Raw genomic sequence first — 6793 nt, 5'->3', positions numbered from 1 at the left:
GGGCACTGGGCCCAGGACCCCCACCGCGTCTCTGTCAGCGGCTTCCACTTCTGCCCACGGACTTTCACCCCTAGAAGCCCCTCTGTCCTCCACCCTACAAGCCCACACACCCCTCTGATCTTCAAGAGACGTGCTGCCGCCCAGACCAGCTCTGACGCTGGCGTGGGGAGAAGAGCTCTGCTTTGGAGGGGGTCTGGGAGGAGGGGCACGGCGCACAACATGAGATTTTATGGATGCCCCCCAGAAATGTGGGGGCCGAAGCAGAGTCTAGGGGTGCACACAGCCTGAGCTCTCCTTGAGGGCCTCACGCTCCAGAGGGGAGAAGCAGAAGGGCCCATCTCGACAGGAGCAGAGCCAGCGAACACAGAGTTCTTTCTATATTATGAGAGAACAGTGCCCAACTGTGTAATAAACTTGAAAATCCTGACCAAATAGAATTATGGAAAATATAAATCACAAAAATTGGATCAAGACATAGAGCCTTGCACAGCAAAGTATTCAGGGAGGAAGCTCTCGGAGTCCAGAACCACCCCTCCAGGAAGGCTCTACAGAGCAGAGGAAAACAGGCAGCGTCCCCATTCGGTCTGCCGTGGGGGGCCAGCACCCCAACAACAAAGTCGAGCGCCAGAGAGCACGTGCACATGTGTGCGCACCCCAATGCACACACACATATCCCTGCCCCTCATGAATACAACTTCCTGTGTGTGTGGGCTCACCCCCAACATACATCCATAAATACACAAGCACACACGTCCCCCCACCCACATGCACACACGTGCCCCCCACATGCATGCACCCCCACCCCACACAATAGACCTGTACGCAGTAGGTGTAGACACATCGGTTGTGCTCCATCAGCTTCATTGCAGTAACGCAAGGACAAGCACCTGCATGCAACAGATGGTGGGACCCAGGGACCCCGTGTCACCTTCCCGCCACATCACCTTGTTCTCACAAGGCCACTGAGCAGCACAGAGTCCACAAAAGCAGAAGGTGCCCTGGGCAGGGAGACAGTCAGCACGTATAGGTGGGAGATGCAGTTCACCAGGAGTTGTGCAGATTCAGAATGATGTGAGTTTAACAGCACAGGGAAAACACAGACGCACATGCACGTTTAGAAATGTGAAATCACAAGCTGACGTTCACGGATCAGAGAGGAAATCGGACAGAAAGTAGGAAGCACTTCAGAGCTGAACGCCAACCCAGGGTCCCTAAGGAGACCGCAGAGCACAGCTCCTCATCACCCACGGGTCGGGAGGCTCAGGGGCCATAGGGCAGATGTGTGAGATTCGGACAAAACAATTAGGCTTGACAGAGGGACGTTGATGGACCGCTGTTCCTCTAAACTAGAGCGTGCGTGAAACGTTTCCAGAAGCTAACCCTCGACTAGGACACGGAGCAAGTTGTCAGCTCTAACGAGAGCATCCCAGCCGACCGTCAGCCCTCTGCAGCCAAGGCAGAACCTGAGGGAGGGAGCTCACAGGCACACGTTTAGAAACGCGAAATCACAAGCTGACATTCATGGATCAGAGAGGAAATCAGACAGAAAGTAGGAAGCGCTTCAGAGCTGAACGCCAACCCAGGGTCCCTAAGGAAACTGGGTGCGGCTGAGACCGGACTTGCAGGGAAATATGGGGCCTGAAGGCTTGTGTTAGGAAAGAGGGGAAAGACCTAACATTTTAATAAGCTAAAGTTCGAATTAAAGAAACTAGAAAATGAACCAAAAACTAAAACCAAGGAAAAGAGAAACATGGAAATAACAAAAAAAAAAAAGAGAAGATAAAATAAAAAACAAAACGAATGGAGAAGAGCCACAAAGTCAAAAACCAGTTCTGCAAAAGGAGTAATAAAACAGTCCAACCGCTGGGATGATAATTACATAGAAAGAGGAGAAGATGCAAAGAAACAACATTAGGAGGGAAAGAGGAACATCAGGACAGACGTTGCAGAGAGGAAATCAGCTGTAGAAGAACACCATAACCAACTTTAGGACAATATATTTGAAAACTAGATAAAATGGCCAATTTCCAGGGGAAATATGACTTTCTGTATTGACTCAAGTTGAAGTACGAAACTTGAACAGACTGATTTCATTTTAAAGACATTGAACCAGGAGTTAAATATCTCCCCACCAAAAAACATGGAGAATTCTTAAAAATTACATCCTGACCAAGGGGCTCCTCTTGAATGAGAAGACAGTTCTACATTAGAAAACTGAGTGACGTGGCAATTCACACATCAGAAACACTTTAAAGTCATCAACATTGACCATTGTGGAGCCATTTTACAGTGAAGTCAGAGCTGTCTTTCCAGAGAAACCGCCCTGCTGTCTTGAACCTTCGGCTGGGCCAAACCCTTGGACTGGGCCAAAACGGCAATTGTTTTACAAGCAATTGTTTGAGAAATCAGCAGGGGAACGGACATCCTGAACACGAAGACAGAGGATTGTGGGCTTTCTGAAGATAGAATCAATAGTCAATCAACGTTTGGCCAAGACCAGCTCTCTGCCTCCAACTCCAATTAACATTCTTTGTGACACAACCTCCCTTCTTTGACTTTAAAACTCTGACTTTTCCTCCCTAGCGGGCCACTATTTGGGTTTCTCCCTGAATTTGAGTCTCCTGAATTACAATGTTAATTGCCCAAATGAATATCTGCTGTTTAAATTGCAGTGATTTTGTTCATCGGTCAACAAAGGCTAGAAAAAAAAAAATTGAATGAAACACAACACAGTTCATGAAGAAAATTGTAGTGAATTAAGAATAGAAGATAAGTTTCTCAACCCAAGGAAGGCATCTTCCAAAAACCAACAGCAAACATCATCCTTAATAGTGAAACGTGGGAAGACTGCCTCTAAAATCCAGAGCGAAGCGAACGCCAGCCTCCCAGGTTCTGCTGCATTGTCCACGTGTTCGGGCCAGAGCTGTAGGACAGGAAAAGGAACTTTTTAAAAAGGAGACTAGTAGACAAGAAAAAAATTATCTTTTCTTGCCTATTAGTCTCTTAAAAAAATACGATTTTTCACAACCAAAGAATCGTCTAAAAAGAAACCCAAGAAAAGCTGCAATTCTAAATTACTAAAACTAAGATGAGTTCAGTTCGGGTGCACGTGACCACAAGATAGAAAAATAGAGAGTTAGGAGACAATGTTTAAAGATGCCGTTTACAACAGAAATGTAAAAAACATACGATAAGAATAAATCTAACAAAAGACGTGCAAGACAATTACAGAGAGAGTCAAATAACTTTGTTGAAAAGTATTGCAGAAGACCACCATGAGCGGAGATGGAGACTGTGCTCCACAAGAGGAAGACGCAACGTCTTTAAAGTGTTAATTCTCCCTACAGGAATCTATGAATTCAGGGCAACTCCACCCCGTCCCAACAGGGAGTCTTGTGTAAATTGACACTGATTCTAAAATTCATATGGAAAGAAATGGGGCCCGAATAACCAGAACAGTGTGAAGAGAAGACTACAGCTGAAGATTTGTGCTACCAGCCGGCCGGTGCGGGCGCGGGGGGCTCCCTACGGCGCTGGGGTGTTGGCTCCCCGACAGACACAGAAAACAGTCCCACACGCCCAGGGGGACTTAAGTGGCAGGTGTGGTGCCAGGAATAACAGGGAAAAGATGGTGCTGAACCAGCCACAAGGCCATTGAGAACAAATAAAATGAAAGCACTGTCCTCCTCCACACCAGCCACCAAAAATCAATTCCTAGTCATGTAAGGACTAAATATGAAAAAGAAAACATTCAAAATCTTAGGAGAAAACCTTAGGAGAGTGTCAGAAAGCTCTCCCAACAGGGAAAATTTCTTAAACAAGGTGTAGCACCCACAAACCATAAAACAAAAGATAGATAAATTCAACAAGAATAAAGTAAAAAAACAAAACAAAACAAAAAACACAAATTCTCTGCATCAAAACACACCATACATAAGCCAAGTGAAAATGCAGGCCATCTCTTAGGAGGAAATATTTGTAACACACATCACTGATGAAGAATTAGTATTCTGTGTGTAAGGAACTTTAGGATACCATTAGGAAAAAGACAAGCAATTGAACAGAAAAGTGGGCCAAGGGAATGAGTATGCGGTGCGCAGAGAGCGAGCCTGAACGGGTTGGTAAATGGACGGGAGGTGTAAGTGAAAGTCAGATTTAAACTAGCCCAAGACGCCAGTTCACACAAATTAGTTAGGGAAGGAAAGGCTCATCTTTACAGAATGCCAGCGAATAAATGCAGATGAGAGGATAGAATTAGACAAGCCCCATTTGCAAGCATTAATGTCACAGTGGGCTGAGGCAGGGGGCATCAGTGGCTGCTAAAATGACTGGGTGAAAAGTTAATGGAGGCTGACTATTCAGTCTCCCAGCAACCCTGGCCCATTACTTACAAAGCGCAAAGGTTTTTTGAAAATAGAGAAACTGGTGGACAGAGAGAGAGTGCCTTAACCAAGTGACCAATCTCAGCATCACCAATAGCAAGATGACAGACACCATGCGCCTGCCCATGAATCCCATGAGGACACAGCATCACCAAAGTGATATTCTGGCCCAAAAGTTCAACCTGAATCTAATTGTGAAGAGACCGTCCAACAAATCCCATTGCAGGACCCTCTTCAAGACAACTGGCTGGACTCTTCAAGGCTGTCACTGCCCTAAAAGCCAAAAAAACAGTGGTGGGCTGCTTCAAGTTAAAAGAGACCACAGGGGATGACAATTAAATACAATGCAGCAGCCTTGATTGCAGATCAGATCAGAAACAAAAGGGATGAGGCACATTTTGAAACCTTGTATCGGGGGGTCATGGAGGAGGCGCTCCTATCTGCAACTTACTTTCAGGGCTCAGGAAGGAAGGGAGGTGGGAAGCAGATGTTGCAAAATGAAGTCTAAGTGTGCCCAGCACGGAAGGACAGCTGCGCACATGTCTTTGGGAGAAGGTACATTGAGATGCTGTCTCGGGGAGCAATCCAGCTGTATCTGGTCAGCTCAAAGAGCTACATCAGCTCCTCTCCGGGTACAGATGACTGTTGGCAACTACAAAAAAGTTAGAAAAGCTCCAAACCTTCATCTGGAGGAGAACACATTGGCAGATTGTGGTGTATTCATAAATGGATTCTGCACAGTTAAAACAAATGACCTCCAGCTACACATAACCACTGGCAAAGTGTTGAAAACACAGCATCGGGGGTGAGTAAGTTGCGCTAGGAAAAATACAGCATGATACTACTTACATAAATTTTTTTAATATATGAAAATAAATTATATACGCCTGGATGTGAGGAATACACATTCAGGTGAATGGTCCCCTCTGGCAGGGTCAGAGTTACCCAGGGCACGAGACGGGGTCATCCTGGTTGATTTCTTAAGCCAAGTGGTGGGTGGGTAGATGCAGGTTCTTCCTATTTTTATTTATGCCTTCTGGTGTATCTTGAATAGTTCATAATCGTTAAACATCAGGGGAAGGACATTTGCCGAAAGTTGATCGTTATTTCTGAGAACAACAAAACAAAGCTCATGAAACTATAGAAAACTATAAATAAGCACTTCCTTTATCTACTCTTGCTAATGGGACACGAAGACATTCCAGCCCAACAGGAACCAAACAAGGATGCCTGCTTTTACCATTATGTCCAACCCTGGGCTGGAAATTGAAGACAATGAGAAAGATGCTAAACGGAAATGAGACGTATAACTTCTGGAAAGGAGGAGACCAAAATACCACATTCCTCGGAGCCCCGAGAGAGTCGACGGAAGGGCTTTCAGAATAAATGAGAGGATTCAGGAAAGTAGCCAGATGCAAAACACATATTTCAAATCAACATTTTTTATTATTTTCTAGCACTGACTGGTTAGAAGATAAAGTAGAATTTTAAAAATGTCATTCTCAAACAAAAGAAAACAAAGAAACAAAGGCATAAAAGAGCTTCCCCATAACCCTCTTAAGAAATGTTCAGGGTCTGTAGGAAGAAAACAAACTTTAATGAGAAACATAAAAACGAAATTTGGAGGAAAAAAAAAAACAAAGAGAAAACATATCATGTTCTGGGGTAGGAAGTTTACAAAAATCAGTGCTTCCCAAATTAATGCGTACGTTTGCCAGATTTTCAACTGAAATTCTAATAGTATTTATTGGAGGGCGAAGGGTGGGCTGGGGTGGGGACGCAGTTGGCAAGATGAATCTAAAATTCATATAGAAGGAAAAATAGGAATAGCTAAGAAATTTTCGAAAATTAAGAGCAGATTTCAAAAGCGAAGGTAATGTAGCTGATGTGTGTTGAGTGCTCCCCACAGACCAGCAATCAGGAGAAGCTTCTTCAGCTGCGTTTGCATTTTCCAGATGAGCAAACCGAAGCCCAGAGTTGAGCAGAGTCTCGAGGTTACAGCTACTAAGCATCGGGCTCAACCATAGACCGTGACTCGTAACTCCTCACAGGCTGCTTTGTAGGTTGTAGCATTTATTGCAATTCTACAATATTTACCAGCATGATACCATGCACACACAAGACTCTGGAAGCATCTCAGTCAAGGCAAGAGAGGGTGGTGGTGGTAGGATGTTCCATAAAGAACGTTGAGAAAATCAGATACGAACAGGGGAGGAGAAAAAGGCAATGAGATTTTTCACTCCGCACCAAAGACCAAAATACATGCCAGGAGAATGAGAGAGTTCAATGTGGAAAAGAAAGCAGTTCAAAATAAAACTAGGGGAAAAAGTAGGTGCATATTTATCAGCGTGCACGCCAGGGAACAATTTTCGGAGCTTACAAACAACGGCAGCGTCATGGAAGAAAACGAA

Source organism: Ceratotherium simum, chromosome 34 (assembly GCF_057802395.1).
Source record: "Ceratotherium simum simum isolate JZ-2026a chromosome 34, ASM5780239v1, whole genome shotgun sequence".
Taxonomy (NCBI): Eukaryota; Metazoa; Chordata; class Mammalia; order Perissodactyla; family Rhinocerotidae; genus Ceratotherium; species Ceratotherium simum.
This window is presented reverse-complemented; position numbering follows the sequence as displayed.